Source organism: Chionomys nivalis, chromosome 22 (genome assembly GCF_950005125.1).
Source record: "Chionomys nivalis chromosome 22, mChiNiv1.1, whole genome shotgun sequence".
Taxonomy (NCBI): Eukaryota; Metazoa; Chordata; class Mammalia; order Rodentia; family Cricetidae; genus Chionomys; species Chionomys nivalis.
This window is the reverse complement of record NC_080107.1, coordinates 32689471-32707954: the sequence shown is the minus strand read 5'-3', so window position 1 is coordinate 32707954 and position 18484 is coordinate 32689471.

Genomic DNA, 18484 nt, shown 5'->3' with positions numbered 1-18484 from the left:
TCATAGCTGCTTTATAATAGCTAGAAACTGGAAATAACCTAGATGACCCTCAACTAAAGTAAGGATAAGGAAAATGTGGTATATTTACACAATGGACTATTAATTAGCTGTTTTTTTTTTCAGCATCATGAAATTTGCAGGCAAATCAGTGGTACTAAAAGAAATTTCCTGAGTGAGGTAACACAAACCCCAAAAGACAAACAAGGTATGTACTTACTTATAATTAGATATTATAAGTTAAGTAAATGATAAACACGCTACAATCCACAGATCCAGAGAGGCTAAGTAACAAGGATAGCTCAAGGGGGATCTCCCAGGGAAGGAGAAATAAAACAGAATAGATTTTGTGTGTAGACGAGGGGGCAGGTGGGGATGAGAACATGACAGATCAGGTATGTGTGGGGGAATAGAGGAAGACAGCAGAGGAAAAGATAATTGGAATTGGAGACCATTGTTGGGCCATGTGGAAACCTAGTGCAGAGGAAACTTTCGGGACTCTAAGAGGGTGACTTTAGTTGGGACTCGTAGTAATGGAGAATCAGAACCTGAACCATTCATCTTCTGTAGCCAGGAAAGGCTTCCAGTGGTGGGACTGGGACACCAACTCAGTCTTAAAACCTTCAGTCTACAATCTGAACGTGGTGGGGGCAATGGTGGAGTTGAACCTGTGGGGGTGGCCGACAAGTGTCTGTTCTAATTTGAGGACCATGCCTTGAGAAGGGCCCTGTGCTGGCTACCTGGATGCTCAGGAATCAGTGTCTAGGTGGCTCTGAGAACTATGCCAGAAAAAAGTCAATGAAATGATTCCTAATGATACTCAGCTGTACTCAGATTGGTGCTTTGCAATTCAGTTTATAACAAGGTTGACAAACATGAGGTTTTATGAATAAAACAAAAATTGTTTTTTTAATGCTGAAAATACAACCCAGTTAAAAAAATTGAGTGTTTAAAATATTCAGTGGGTCCTGATATAAATGAAGAGTCACACCTGTTCATAGATAGAAGGTGACATTCTAAAATGCTGTTTCTCTCCAGGTTTGTATACTGACAAGAAAAATACATAGACTTTATTAGGATTTCATGTAGATTTCAACAAGGTGATTCTAAAACTAAAATGGAAAATTAAAATCTGTAGAGAAGAACCTAGAACACACAATTTCAACACCATAAATGGAGTAACCCATACTTATCATTTTAAACATAGTCACAGCTTTGTAGTAATTAGCAGGTATGATTTTGATAATATGTCAGACACAGACCAAGAGCACATGACAGTGATTTCAGAGATGGATTCATATGTCATCAGTCACATATTATGGAGGAACATAGCATTTCTAATATATTGCACAAGCAAACACAATAAAGTACTGGAAACTAAAGTTGACCCATTACTTAATTCATTTTTTAAATGAAGTAGAAATGTATTTTAGACTTAAAAACAGAACCCCAAACTAAAAACATTCTAGAATAAAGGATGGCAAAAAGCACACTCTGAGTTGGCAAGGCAAATATTTCTTAGATAAGATATAAAACAGATACCACAAAAGAAAAAGTCATAATTTAGAATTTATTAAAATTTAAAATCTCTGCTGTTTTAAAATAATGTGAAGAAAATGGAAACTGAAAAATATATATTCAAAACACATTTGGTAAATGGGTTGTATCCAGAACTCTGCATACAAGAGCTCTTATAACTCAATAAAAAATTGAAATCAACCAAATAAGAAACAGGCAAACTATTAGAGTAGCTCATCAAAGCCAAGGTACAGATGCCAACCAAACATGTGAATGAATGTATAACATCACTAACCTTCCCATATACTTTTCTTTGTTATTTATATAAGTTAATGGCCTTGCTTTTCATTAATTGTTGTTACATACATATGTATGTATGCATATATGTGTGTGTATGTATATGTACTCCTACATATGTAAGTACTACCTGCTCAGTCTTATATAATGTTACTTGCTTGCATGTTTTCAGGGTTAAGCATTTAGTATTGGACAAATAATTAGTGCGCTTTTCCTGGGGAAGACTATTGCTCCCACTCTCAGCGTTCTTTAGTTGCTTCATTAGTTCATGGTGTAGGGTTGAGGCAGCCTGGGTTTGTGTCTATTGCCATCCTCTTTCAGCTCAAGTTTAGGTGGCTGTGTTGGTGAGACTCTACGGGTGCATCTGACATCTCCAGGAGACACAACCTCACAGAAAACTCCTTTCTTCACGAGGGATGAAGACTATACATATCTGTGGGTATAAGGGCAAATATTTAGAATATAGTTAGGGATTATGCTGGTTTAGTAAAGAGATAATTGTAGGTTCTTGTTTAAGATCCTTGACTTCACTAGCTTTGGGCCATTGGTGAGGTTTTTAGTACCAGGCATGATTTCCTTCATGTTGAGTAGATCTTAAGTCCTATTAAAGATCTGTTGGTTACCATTAAGGCATGTATGCCACTACTGCATTCTGAGTGTAGTACAAGGCTGCTAGATCATTTCCCTACCCAATTTGTTTTAATGAGGCTGCTTGTTTGTTTCCCGGCTCAGACCCCAAATATCATATTAAAATTGTATTAATTTAGCCACTGTTTAGCCCATTAGCTCTAGCTTCTTACTGGCTAACTCTTACATTTTATTTTTAATCAATTTCTATTAATCTGTATATTGCCACATGGCTCCGTGGCAATATACATTGTCCTTGGCAATGGCTACATGGCATCTCCCTGACTCTGCCTTTTCTCTCCCAGCACTCAGTTTAGTTTTCTCCACCTAGCTCTGCTCTACCCTATCGCAGGCCCCAAACAGCTTCTTTATTAACCAATGGTATTCACAGCATACAGAAGGGAATCCCACATCACCCCCCTTTTCTGTTTAAACGAAAAGAAAGGTTTTAACTTTAACACAAGAAATTACATACAACAAAACAGGTATCAAGCAAGTATTATAGTTACAATATTTATATCTGCTTTATCCTTTATCATAACTAAAGAAAGCTATAATTATAAATATCTATTCTTCAACTCTATCAAAGTCTCCAGAAGGGTATAATACTATCTAAGTAAACAGAAAGTGCATTGTAAACAACTTCCAAAACTCTAGAATTGACAGAGACATTTCACTGCCTGGACAGTCATTCAAAGTTCTGTAACATTGCAACATTCATCTTCAGCCTGCAGGCCCATCATATTCAGCAGGCTTTTCCATGAAGCAGGGAATTTCAAAGATAGCTTCACCTATATTGACAGTTTGTCAGTCACTTTCTTCTGTGTCCTGCAGAATGTCTGCAGACTCTTTCGTGAAGCAGGAACTCCTGAAGGATCATCTCACCCTTAGACAAGTTCAGCAGTTATTTTTCTGTGGGTCCTGGATGTCCAGTTCATACAGTGTAGCATCGGTCGTGGATAGAACAGAAATAAATATGCTTGAGCAAGTCTCTGTAGAGTAGAATGTTGAGCTTCACACAGTAGATTTACTTCCCATTTTTTGAAATTTTTCCATACTGATTTCCCTAATGGCAATCCTACCAATAAAGAATGCGGGTCCCTTATTTCCTCACACATCATCCAGCACTTGTTACTGATTGTTTTGTTGATCTTTTCCATTTCACCTAGGGTACGATGAGATCTCAAAATTGTTCTCACTTGCATTTCCATAATTTCTAGGGATGATGAACAACTTTTGAGATTTTTTTTTTTAGTCGTTTTTTTTTGTTTTTTTTTTTTTTTTTTTTTTTTTCTTTTGACAATTCTATGTTCAGGGCTCAGGCCCAATTTTGAAAAAATGGATTGTTTGTTTTCTTGTGTCTTTGGTTTTTGAGTTACTTATATGTTCTGATATTAATCAATTGTCATATATATAGTGATAGCTTTATTTTTGTGACAGTAGATGCTGAATGAGGGAACAACTCGAGTGCTTGAACATTTTTATTGTTCTCACTTTGGGTTTTCTTGTAAGGTTGAACACATTCATGTTATAGTCCTTATCGCCAAGGTTTTTATTAAATTAAAATATGTCTACATAAAACTGAGTATTTCCTATTTTATTCAAACATTCATCTGTTGCCTAAAGTACAAATGATAGCAAATTTATACAACAAACTATTTTACAGTAATAAAGTGGACAATACAAATGCTTCTCACAGCACTGTGTCAAGAATTAAAAGCCAGATGCAAGTGTCAACATTCTGCATTATTTATTATACCTGGCATGTGCAAAAGGGAGACATATTGTATTGGTATTTATGAAACTCTGTGGTTAGGTAAAATTGGTTTTAGGTAAAAGAAAGTGTCTAAACTTGGAGGTGTTGAAGGGATTGGTCTTCCATTAAGGTGGAAATACAAGTTTTACAACAGCAAATATACGCTTGATTTTTACTCTTCGATTAGGCTACATTCTATATGTGTAGACCTATGATTACATAAACATAAAGCACATAGTAGAGAAACTAACCCACGTGAATCGGTTGTCTTCACAACAAGTGCATAAGCACCAGCCAAGAAAACTTGGGAAACCAACCAATACTAGAAACAATTTTGTCATTTTTAACATCCAGATGTCCATTAAATTTCATCTTATTGGTTTGTCCTGCCTGATTTTGACTCCCATCACCGTAGTTTCTTTGAAAAGAAGCAACAACAAGAAACAGAACAGAAAATAACTTGTGTTTTTGCAGGTTTTTATTGAAGGTGTTCTTCAAATGTGTCCCATGGTTTCTTTTTCTGGAGCTTGCCTGGTAAAGTCAGCAAACAGCAGCAGCAAGGACACTTTTGGCCAACTTGGGAAATTATGAAACTCCACATTAGTCAATTGGCCTCCAATAATAAAAATTATTGCATACAAATTTATTTTCAGGCATTTTGTTTGTGTTTCTTCATTTGTTTCTTGGAATAACTTTGTGTGGTAGGGTCGTTTCCAGGTGAGAAAATAAATGTTTAAAGAGATTATGTGTTATAAATATTATCATAAAATTCATAAACAATCAAACAGCGATTTGCTTGAGTCCTCAATATGTGCCTTTCCCACAACACCATGATTTTTCCTTTGTATTTGACCGAATACTTTAATGATAGTTTTTCCTTCATTCATTTGGTGACTGAAATCTCTATAGGCTTGACAATTCCTTTTGAAAGATCTGCTCCAGCAACTCAGTTGATTTTCCTTCTTTGAGTGTCTCTACTCAAATCCATTCTGATATCTGTACTTCTCTAATTCTATTATTAGTTCACCGTGGCATTTCACAGCTCCAAATTTATCAACTTTCTCTTATATCCCTGTTGCTGCCTCTCAGCCCAGTGTTGAAGATTTCACACAGTTGGTTTATGTATTATTATCACAGCCCACTTTTCTGTCTGGTCATGCTAATCCCCATTTTACCAGAACACTGAACTTTGGCATTTTTTCTTCATGTTTTGAACTGCATCTTATTTTCTATGTTCTTACTTTTTCCTCTTATAGGCAATCTCTGGAAGAATATTTCAAAGTTCTTCTTTTCCCTGCTCCACTTAAATTACAAAAGTATGAACTCGGTGCACAGTACCTTGTTTTGGGATGGGAAGTTAGCTGTTTCAAAACATTTTTATAGTGTTACTTTAGGTAAAATGCCAAACTATTTCCAAAGATTGTCCCAATTACAGTTACAGATGCATTTCCTGAACTACTAGATGTTTTTGTATGATGAAAATTTGGTATCTAAGTATAATTTGAAAGAAAGATTGTATTTCTAATTCTTGCTACTGAGAAGAAGTCTTTTTAAACAAAAGCACTTTTTTTTTTTGGTTAGTCGTTGGTAGTGCATTCAAGACACAGCACCCACTGTGAGCTGTTCACTTGCAGATCATGGCTGGCAGACAAACCTTTTGTTTCTCTATCACTGTTGTTTAAATTCTCCAAACTATTTTGCAACAGTTAGGAATTATCTTGCATAACATGCACAACTGAAATCATTTAGGAACACCACAAAAAGAATTTTCTGTAATTATAAACCCACGTTTCTAGAAATCCATCTCGTATCTATTTCTAAACAAGTTATCTCATGAGAAAAGTGGTTTATCCCCTTGTCACTCATGATCCGTATAGTGACGATGCTGCACACGTGGTCCACACTTCATCCCAAGATCTTCCTTGAAGGGGGATGATGGCAGAACTAGATCTGAGGAATGTATACCCACTAGGCTGTCCCACAGGGTCATTAATGGAAAAGAAAGATGTGCAACATGCCTGCACTGAAAGTTCATTAAGCATCTCCAGTTAGTTACCAAGGGCTGTTTCCCCACAAAATCCCAAGTTCATTCTACATCAAGGGCTTCCTTCCCTTAATCATCTTCAACCATGACAGAGAACTTAATACATATGTATTTACCTCCAGTGTGTTTATTGAGTCAATTATTGTATGTAAAGATCCAGGTATTACTGATATTTTTCAGAAAGAGGGGCCAAACCTATACTTTACAACTCTATTTTCCACTGTTAAAGAGGAATAAACTTTGGTTTAGGGTAATTTTCCCTGTAACTAATGTACATAATAGAGTCAAACCAGCACTTCTGAGTTAGATCTGACTTTCTTCACTTCCCCTGTGTAACTTCCATTTGGAGATATATGCAGTTGGGGATTTTTTTGGATAAGGAATGGCCTTAAGTGAACTTCTCCTGACTATCTTATTCCCCTTAAGCCCTACAAGGCTTCAGTGATGAAACTAAACATGCTCTTACACCAATCACCTACTCACCTATGTTCAAGTAATATGATAACTCCAATGCCCAAATTGACAGAAACATGATAGAAAACACATGAAAAACATGAGTGGATGGTAAATAAATCATTTCACACTTGTAGTCTATAATTAAAGTTCTACAATATTTATATCAATTGCCATGCTATATCTGTTATGCAATTATTGTATGGAACCGAAAATGGAGAATTTTGAGTGTGATATACTAATTTTCAAAATACAAATCCTGTTTATTTAAATGCATTAAAGCAAAGGTTTTTCAGTTAAACTACCAGACATGAAAAAAAAAATCTCTTTCTCTCATCTACAGAAATCTAAAATGTTTGCTCTCCACATTCATGTCAGTGGGATGGATGCAATGGAAGTCCTTTGGCATTTCTCTGTTGTGGAATTTGTCAAACTTGTTTGAAACTTGGTCCTCTTCTTGAAACTGTCCTACAGGACAATTGAATGTGACTAAAGCCACACCCCTGGGGTTCTGACTGCACTTGGCATTTGATTTTTCAACATGACAGAGGTAGCAATGAGCATCACACTTACCACCCTCCCCATGCTGCCATCAGGTAGCATGCAGCCCATCCACAAACTTCCTTTTTGTCTGTATGAGTAAAAGTGAAATCCACCACATAGTGTGGGACTGATTAACCTCTCTGTACCTAGGTCTGTGTGAGACTATGGGAACACACCATGTTGCTTAGTTCATAGCAGCTGGCAGCTGGCTCCATCTTGCAAGCAGTTATTGGGAAATACATCTTTGTACTGTGGTCAGCATGGGAGACTAGAAAGCCCAGTGTCACTCTGTTTCTCTGTGTTTAGAACCTTAAAACCAAACCAAAACAAAGCCTTTTCTGGTTCTATGGAAATTCGAGAGCCTCACATTGGTATGATATTTATAACTGGAGGTTTCTCATCCTGCCTGGTCCCTCAGTCATTTTTAAAATAACCACTCAGAGGCTTAATAATAATTAATACTGCTTGACCTATTAGCTCAGGCTTATTATCAACTAGCTCTTGCAACTTAAATTAATCTATTTCTGCTATTTATATTTTTCCATGAGTTCCGTGGCTTGTCATTTCACATCTTGCTTCTCCAGTGGCTGTTTATATCTCTTTTGACTACACCTTCTTTCTCTCTGCATTCAGTTTGGCTTTTCCACCTACATATATTCTGTCCTGCCATAGGCCAAAGCAGCTTCTTTATTAATCAACAGTAATAAAGCATCTTCACAGCATATAGAGGGCAATTCCACATTACCCAACTCACCCAACTTTAAGGTTTCTCCTTTTCTCCTCCTATCAAGTGCAGTTTGTGTTTCCCAGTTATATGCCTGGGAGTGAGGACTTCCTAGGAGTGTGATCAATATACTAGGAGACATTCCCTTAGAGAGACTTAGCTCCTCTTCAAGTGATTATCATACGCTAATAGCTCCTCAGATGTTTTCTATCAGAGGAAACATCAAGATCAATGTTTTCATTGCCTTTGTCTAAGGCTAGTGACGTTGAACATCTTTTCATGCGTTTATTTTCCATTTGTATTTTATGTTTTGATAACTTCATATATTTGTCTTATTCATTGACTTGATTTCTTGTTCTGTTTTTAAATTTTTTTGTGCATTCTAGATATGCCAGATGCCTGGCAACCATGTTGTGGGAAACTAAAGCATACCTATGGTACACATTTTGTTGTGTCTTAGAATGTGCATTTAAAAAAATAATTTCTAAATATTCATATACAAACTAATAAAAAGCCTTGGTAGAATAATTATAACCTGCTAGGTAAATATCAATACCAAATTTCATTTTAAAGGAAGTTTTTAATTGTCTAAAATAATACAATTATAGTCAGGTTTATAAAGTGTTTCAAAGTCCTTGATGAGTTTTTGAATAATCTGCATTAAAAAGCCCACAAATAAGTGTTTGCACGTCTTTAGAACCTTCACCATCTATCATGCCATCTCCTTCGCACTTCCATGAGGAATTTCTTCCATTAAAAAAAAACTGTTATAAGAGGAAATTAACAACTTTTACATAATACTCTTGGAGAAAGCCTCCAAAGTCAAGAAACTCAAAGTGAAGGCTAACACTTAATTCCTCACTTTTTCTGCTTATTCCTATGTGTGGGAGGGATCTCAGATCAGTATGGTACCAGCCATATGTGCTGTAATAGCGAGATACAATGGAACAACTTACACATGGGGTGTCAGCTCCCCCTCCCCCTCCCCAAACCCAAGCCTCCTGGTCTTCTGCACCCCCAGAAGGGAACACTTGTGAGGTGCGTGCCTATTGTACTCTCCGTGTGGCACAATCCCAGCTGACGTGGTCATAGTAGCAGATGACTTAATATGTCTGTCTAGAAAATAAACTTCGTTCATCGCGGGAGCTGATTGCATTACCTGGTTCAACATGTTCAGCTGAATTATTAATTTTCTGTCTTGTTAAGTACTGGATTCATGGCTGAAAGTGAAAATGCATGCAATGTAAAAATATGCTGGAAAGCAGTTGTAAAGCCATCATTAGGTCTCGGTGTTGCATGACTTCTCGTGAGAGAGACTGACACGTTTCCTAGAACAGGATCAGCTGTCATTTTCACAGGTTTATCCAAATAGTTGATAATATTCATTATATATTCTAAAGATTTAGGTGACAGAAGGTTCATATAAGATAATTTGTATAGTATGAATGCTGTGTGGATCAGGGGAAATTCTGATCAATATCTTGGAACATAATATTATAATGGACTGCTGGTCAGAATTGAAGACATCTTTTCTGACACATATTTGAGAACTATTATTTTATATCATGGAGATGAGCCTTCAGCTTGCTAGCATTTATTTTGCCTTGCTAAACTGAAGGTATGCCATAGGAAAATATAAGCGGTCTATTAAGGTGAATGCTCAAAAAGGGAATAATCATTATTTATGGTATGTTCTGAATGTCATGATGTTTTAAGTTATGTTTTTATAGCTGACTTCTGAGTAACTAATATTGGAAAATGTATTAGGTATGCTTATTTTCTTCTCCATAGCAGATCTATTATTAAAGTTTGTGTGGTGTTACTTTATAAAACAGAAAAAGAATATCTGTCTTGATGTAAAAAAAATCAAAAAATATTTTGTCTAACTTAAGCAAGAACTTAGATTTTACAGAATACACTACACTAAAAAATTCAAGTAACTTTCTTCTTTCCCTTTCTTTCTTCTTTCATCCCTTTTTCTTCCCCACTTTCTCCTTTCTCGCTCTTTCCCTCTTTCCTTCCTTCTGACACAGAGCAACCCAGGCTAGCCTCAATCTCATTTTGTAAGCTAGGATGGTCTTGGACTGATGCTTCTCCTGCCTCGGATTCCTCATTGCTAGGGTAGTAGGTGTAGACCACCACACCTGACCGGGCACAGGACATTTCAAGTCCATCCTTTTATACTAACAAAGAATGAGGTTTCACTTACTGATGAAAAATAACAATGCGTTTAAATTATTGGAAATGTTTGTTAGTGAGCTCATTATGAAAGGTCAGCAAAGTCACTTAAGGGCACTAAACATACAAAGTTTAGCATTATTGGATTAACAAAAGAAGAAGAATCATTCCTCTACCTCATAGATAAAAATAATAAAAACATGCTTGGGAGGGTCTTCAAATTTTAATTACAGTAATCACACAAATCACCTTCATTGTTGTGGGTTTCATCGTCCTCATAAAAAGGGGACAGGATTATTACTCTTACGGTTATGATGAAGACTTTACAGGCACTTTGTCTTGGAGGTTTCCCAATGTTTGCTGTCAGTCGTCCGTTATCATCACTACTGTCAATGTACCTGTCTTCATTCCAATCATTATCCGCATTAGTCACACTGTAATGCCAGGTCCTTTGGTCACTTAGCTCTCCTTTGCTTGATCAATGCTTTTAGAAGTCTTTGTCTGCATTTAGTAAGAGTTCTCGAGTATGTCATTTATTTGCTCATTTATTATCCCAATATCAATGTAGCACCTACAACATGTTGAAGCAAAGATTAACATGGTAAATGAAATAGACCCTCATGGACATCAGGAAATAGATGGCTTTCGTACATAAATCTCATGGTGGCACTGAAAAATTTTATATTGTAAAATGTGACACAAATCAGGATACACGTTTATTTTATTCTAATAAGATCATATTATGGGGACTGTGACCCACTCAGGGAATTATCAAAATCACCTTAATGGAAGAGGCTGTGGACATGGCAGCTGTGGACAGATGTGACTGATATAAGAGGGAGCGCATGTGACAGAGGAACCCTTGAGTGAGACAGGTAGAGACAGAGCATAGAGGAACTCAGGAAGTGTGCAGGAAGTGTGCTAAGTCAATGTGCAAAAGAGAAATGGTTGAAGGAACAGGACTATCCAGAGATGCTGGGTTTCTAGAGTGTATAGCTGGATCAATGTTTTGCTATTCTATGAGGAAATACTGGAGGAAAAACAAGTTTAAGATAGAAAAATATCAACAGATAACTTCTACATATACTAAATACAAAATTTCATAGAGCAGCCAACTGAACACATCACTACAAGCAGTAACCTGATATTGTTAGTCTGGACTCAAAAATTGTGGTTTATCTTAAAAAAATTGCCATTTATCCATTTTCTGTTCTTATAACAAATGGCCAATACCGATTAATTGAGAAGGATTAGAAGCATTAATTTATAGTTCTGCATACTAGGAAGTGTAAAGAGTATGTGTTGGCATCTGCTCATCATCTGGTATGCCTTCTTGTTACAGTATAATGAGGTGGATGGCATCTCAGAGGGCTTGCTAGAGCGAGACTGCTTTTATACAAAGACACTGATGGGACCCACAGCTGAATTACTTTCCAGTTTCCCATCTCAAAGACCATAACTTAGGACTTTGTGGGTTGAGTTTCTTGCACAGGAAATTTGAGAACATACTCAAATCAGAGCGATCTTCAGGGAGATTTCTAGACAAGCCCCCATGCCCAGTAGTAGATGGATTAACACAAAGTCGAACTTAACGGAAACTTCTTAGAATTGTAAAGAAAGCAGAATTAAGCCTAAGATGTGGATCACTGTCAAACTTGACCATGAATCTTAGGCTTCAAAGAGCTTGAGGGAAGATTGGGACATACTCTAGGATCCAGATGTGCACTCACAGGTGTTCCTCGGCACTATCCCTTTGCTTTGTGATCGTGGACTCAAACCCTCTGAAGTGATGAACGTTTCGCTTAGCCGTCATCAGAGAGGCTTCCTCCAACAGGGAAAGGAAACTAATACAGAGACCCGCAGCTGAATGATGAGCAGGGAGTGAGGACCCTTGGATGTCTCCATCACAGCCTTTATCAGGGCTTAGGTAGCCCCGTGGAAAAGGAGGCGGAACGATGGTAATATCCAGAGGGGAAGGAGGACACCAGTTAAGCAGTGTTTCCCCGACATAACTGGACTGACTGACGCTTGTATGAACGTACAGACACTGTGGCAGCTGGCACAGGGTCTGCACAGGTCTAGGTTAGATGGGGAGCCAGTACTGAGATCAGATAGCAAATAGTTCCCATTCCTAATCAAGAAGCCAGCTTCAATTGACAAACACTTGCAAAGGAAAAATCAGTTTTCTCTATGAAGTCTCACTGGGTATACAAACAACACCTAAGGGATCCCATACCCTCCAGTAGATGGCCAGCAAGACTCAATGATACTATTGGAGATTTTTCTTTTGGTCTTATATTACTTTGGGATTTTTTTATATTACTAGTCTTTTTCTTGTATATTTTGATTTCTGAATTCGTGTTTTTTTTCCCCACGTGTCTGTGTTTCTCATAATTTTGCTTTTTTTGGCCTGCTTTCTAAAATGGGAGGGAAAGAAGGTATGGAGGTGCATGGTGAGGAGGTAGAGAAGATTCAGAAGAAGGTGAGGGAGGGGCAACTGTGATCATAATGTATTATATGAAAAAAAAATCTTCAAAAATGACTAAAAACAAAGAAAAAGGAAGGAAGGAAGAAGAAAAGGAAAGAAAAGCAAACTTTAAAAAATGAAAACTTATATCTTCATTTATGTCCATATGGAGAAGGGAGCAAGCCTCTCACAGGAATGGCCAGAGTAAACAGGGAACTGGCAAAATCATGTCTTATAACACAGAAGGAATTAAATGCTTTAAGAAGACAGCAAGTTGTCTATGCTGTTTAGAGGCCAAGTAAGACTAGCCTGGAAGCGTGTCTGTTAAATTCAGTATCATGGTAAGTTCTTGAAGCTAATTTCAGCTTGTGTGGATGGATGGGTTTATAAAGAATAGATATAAAAGACAAGGAAGGGGGCCTGGGTTGATGGGCGAGAGGGAGGACAAAGAAGAGAACATTTTGTACACTCTAGAGAACATGAGAATTGAGGGAAAGGGGGTTTTGTTTCTTCACTTCGTTTCTTTAAAACACTAAGACTTTCGTTAGTCTTTGTTGGTGTTTTGTAGGTGTGTTTTAAGATTCTTTTCACAAACACTGCTGCCAGAGTCCCACAGGCTGTTGTTTTCAGTTTGGATAGTGCTGGTGGTAGAAATCTGTAGGATTGTCTTTGAACTCATGGTGTACCCACAGAATTGTCTCTGTGCTAATATACGGCTGATCTCATGTTCTGACCGGCTATTGTGTGATGTGACGACTTATTGCCTTGGCAAGTCTGTCTGGTTATTTAATAGGGTTGTATCCTATAAGGCCTGGGACTCATAGTTTTATCACAAGAGTCAAAGCATAAACAATGACTTGGAGTTCATCAAATCACTTTTATTAAATATATCCTTTTAAATACACCCAGAAAAAGTTTTTGTATTTTGGTATATTTTAAGTAGAATATGCTATAAAACGCCTTGCAAATAAGAAATAAAAACAAATAATAATTACAAAAACACTTTATGTGGATTGTTATTTCTTAAAGACTTCAAAATTGTTTCTTAAAATTTGGGGTGTTTTGAAACTGGGGTTATTGTGTTTTCATGATCCAGAAAGCATTTCATCCCTGAACTGAGTTATAATTCTTCAAGAGAAAGCTGATTTATAAATCAATTGATGAAATAAAAGCTATAGTTTAGGCAGGGCGCACGCCTTTAATCCCAGCACTCAGGAGGCAGAGGCAGGCGGATCTCTGGGAGTTCGAGGCCAGCCTGGTCTACAAGAGCTAGTTCTGGGATGGGCACCAAAGCTACAGAGAAACCCTGTCTCGAAAAACCAAAAAAAAAAAAAAAAAAAAAAAAAAGAAGAAAAAGCTATAGTTTATAAAGAATTTGAGGTCTTTTTGAGAAGTAGACAGTTTCTAGTTTCTGCTTTTGCCAAGCCCACCAAATGGATAAAGTACAAGAACAACAATATACTGTTCTTCGAACTTTGTGCTGCTCACAGTAAACAGAATGGCAGAGATTAAACTTCTCGTAAAAGGAGAACCCACTTTTGGATGGATTTGCCAGCTTCCTTTGCTTCCTGCCAGAATCGAGATATGATGTTGCAATCTCTTGCGCTGTTAAATCAGCAGGGATATCTGTAGCTAATGGTTATGCCTTTCCCTTTTGCAGTTTGACTAAACAAATGGGATGCAACTGTCAGTGCTAATGGCTTTGGAAAAGGAAGGCAAGCTCCTGGTCCCGTCCTGAAGTATTATGTTATGTTAGCTCTCACCATATGAAACAAATATCTTGGTTTCTGCTTCAAACCATGCTAGGGCATGCTTGCAAAATTCCAGGGAGAGACCGAAATGTCCCACATATTGTGGCAAATATCCCATAATATCCTGCAAAATTGCAACAGAGTTGGTGGGAAAAGAAGGAGGAAATGATCTCCCTGCCTAGGGATGGCTCATGTGGGAAGACTAATCCACAGGTTCCCACAAGAATGGTGAAATACATCTGTTACATCTTGAAGCACATTATAGAATGGGTGTTTTGTATCTCGATTTTACACATTGGAGAAGTATTTGGGGTGAATAAATTTCTAATAGATGACTCTAAAGTATGAATTTGTATATTACACCTTTTTGTTATTAAGAAAGTTGCTTCCCAAAGCCTGCATAAAACATACATATGGCCATTCCCCAAGCTGTAGGCTCTTAGCCCAACTTGCATCAGCATCCCAACTGAAGGCATCAGCTTTTACAATGGGCGTTCCCTAACAACTTAATTAAAACATGTGGAGAAACTGTTTGCTTTTACTTTCTTCTCAGGCAATAGGGAAGCAAACACGTCCGTGAAGAAATGAATTTTCTGCTGTCTGTTTTTACTATTTTTCCATTGACTTCTGCTATAGAAGGTGGAACACAGCTCTTTAGCATTCATCATTTTCCTACTGGGCTTCTGTAAGAAGTCTGCCATTCTCAAAGTAGGATGAATTCAGGGAGTACCCTTTATCCTTCTTGTTCTGTTTCCATGTGAGCAAGGACAACTGCTCTCTACTGAACACTTCCGCCCTCCCAGGCTGAGTTGGACATAATTACCCCATTGGAACTGAGATACAGAATCTAATTGTCAATGTCAACTGAAAGAAAGGTTTCCATGGAAAACAAAGCCTGTTAAGTAGACTCTAGGCTCAGCATCAGTACCACTCATGAGCAGTTAAAATATCAATTTATGATGCATTTGTCTTTTACTGGCATATCTGGAAATCCTATAGAATATTTTCTTCAGATACAGACGTTTGAAGGAGAATAAACTCCAAGGACAATTATATAGATTAAAACTTTAGATTAGAATTTAATTCCACAAGTAATATTTTGAGTGTTTACCCCATGTATGGTTGTCTAAATTAAACAGATTACATTTTCAATATTAATATCTCCTTATGCATTTATATTTGCATCAATGTTTTATTCAGAATTTTTGTTTGTGTGTACAGACATTGCTCAGGTCTAACCCTTAAAGTTGGGAAATGCTACAATGTTTGGTGCTTCTTGTGTCCAAAAAACTTCTTAGTAGAGTTCTGCTTAAATTGCCATTTTTTTTATTACATTATTCCTATAAAATAGATTTTATTACCTTCCAATTTTGGTTTATGCTTATGAAAATACACATTTGTTGGCATATGTGTGGAAGCTCAAGATCAACCTTAAGATGTCATTACTTAAGAACGAGGATCTCTCATTGGCCTATTTTCGTATTCCTATCACTGGGGTTCTATAGTACACACCACCTTACTCCACTTTTTGTATGTGGATTCTGGAGACTGACCCTGGGTCCTCCCATTTGCTTGGGAAGCACATTACCTATTGAACAATCTCCCTACTCCCTAACTTTCTTTGAAATGTGAGGCTCATCTGCTTAAGGTTACAAAGTTATTGTAGTAAAAAGAGTTAGACAGTAGAAACTGGCCAGAGAAATACAAGGTCTGATTAGTATGGAAATGGACCACACCCAAAAGGCTTTCAGAGTCTTGCCAAATTGTAACAGCAGGCCATTGTTTTGTATATGAACAGTGTCTAAAGGTATTAAGCAAAGGGGGAAAACAAGATTACATTGGACCAGATAAATACATGTGGTTGACTTTATTTGAGTTTGGGGATTTAATCTGATGTTAGCCACCTAAGCACAATGTATTGGTATACTAAGTAGACTTAATGGTGATCTAGAGTCAATGAGGAGGAAATTTCATAGATACTTTGGAATATTGTGGTGGAAAAAATATAATCCATGTATTACAATATATTCCTTCTGAGTGTGGAATAGACAGAGTATATTGTATAACAGACTCACAAGAAGAGTCCTTCAGTTGAGCATCCAAAAAAAGAATGAGGAAAAACAGCATCATCTCCACGAACTGTTCCTGGAGGTGACCAATGACAGTAGGAGATAGTACGCCGACCCTGATCCATTAGATTTTGCTGGGATAGAGAATCATTAAGATCCATAGACCACACTGTCTCTTCTCAACCAACAGATACCAAATACGTGGGATTAATTTGGTTGTTTTCAAAGACAAAGTGGTGGGAAGTGTTTGACTGACAGGGCCATATGGCAGTGGTCACCGATGAAAGATTGTTTAGAACGGAAAGTAGATGTGTACTGTCTTGTTTCTTACAAGTATAAAATAGCTATGTCTGCTAGGCAGAACTTTGGCTTAAGTTACCAAGGTGAACATAGTTTCTTGAACTAATCCAGCTCATAGACAGACCCGTGGCTGAGGCAAGACAATGTCCCAAAGGAAGTATGTGGCAGTGTTGGCGCAGACATGCTATTGCATACTTGCTGTGTGTACTTCTCCCTGAGGTGGAATGAGCGGTAGCTTGAAAAGTGGGATATATACTTAAATGTTGTAACTCATGTAGGATGTTGTTTATTCCAAAGCTAAAATACATGTCTGTAGGCGTGAAGGAGAGGGACTGAATATGAGCATGGGTCTCTCTCTAGTACACCTTCTGAATCCATTCAATAAATTTCTATTCATGATGTATGTCTTTGGGATTTATAACTTTGGATGTTTTAATCTTAATAAAATAAAAAATAAAAAATCTTAATAAATATGCTTTTCCTCAGGGAACACAGTTATGTTTCTTAAGCCTCCCCCACCCCCAAAATAAAATTGTGGCTACTGTTGCTGTTAGGATCGATTGATCCTGGGTACCCAGGGAAGATTGGATTACTGGTTTATAAAAGAGAAGAAACCTCCTATTTCCAAGTTAGACCACGTGTAAGGATGCTTCATAATCCCCATATCCAGTGATCATGTAGGCTGAGGGGAATTTATGACTATCCTGTAAAGTCAGTAATCATAAGAACATACATCTGTGCTATTGAAGGCTGCAGTTCTTCACCAGGAACATTCTGTAGCAGTTTGGGAGCTAGGAGAAGATGCACAATCCTGGCAAATGATAGACCCTTGGGTATCACTTTGCTATAAGTCTGTAGCGGTAACCATTTTGTTAAGCATTTCTTTGCCCCACTTTACCTCCCTCCTTTGATATTTTTTAGAGGGCTCAGGTTTTTGGTGAGCATATGGTTGAGTTGCCATGATTCTGTGCTAAGGTAGCAACAGATGGGGTTCTGTGTCCCCTATGTTAGCGACATGTGTTTTTCATCTGGACAAAGGACAAGCACAGATGATGAAGGGCAAACAATGGGGCTTCCCAGGCTCTTCTGTCTCTCTTTCTGCATTTGTCTGTTACCCTTCTTCACCCTTTTCGGTGCCCTGGGAGGCGAAACTCAATGGGTCGCATTAATCAGGCACTCTTGCCCTTTGCCTTCTGTTTGAATTCAGTCAATATAAGGCAAAGGGGAGAGAGGTCAAGGACATCTTTATTTCCCTGGTTTCCTTCTTGTCCAGCTGGTGGTGTGGTGACTGGCAATGGATGTACTTGGTTTTTTTTTTTTTTTTTTTTGTCACATAGAGAAAAAACCTCTCAAACTGATGGCTGTTTTGGATGACGGAAGCTACTTCCTTTTCACCATTCAGTTCCAAGTCATAGGACTACCACTATTCCAGGAGTATTTCATGTCTTTTATGAGTTTTTTTTTTTTTTGTGATCCTATAAATAAGGTCTGTTCAGTGACTCCTCGTAACATAACTGACCTCATAAATCGAATCAATGCTGCTTAATCTTTTGAGAAGTTATCTGATAAAAGGCACATTATATGAAACTTTTAAAAGTGCCTGTGGTACCCAGAATAATAGCTATCTAATGTAGTCCATTCATTGTAACCTGTGGATATGTCACGTTACATGACCAAACAGGAATAATTAAGGATCTCAAGAGGGAGAGAGAGTCTCGAAACATCTAGGAAGAGCAGGAAGATCAATGGATTGCAATATG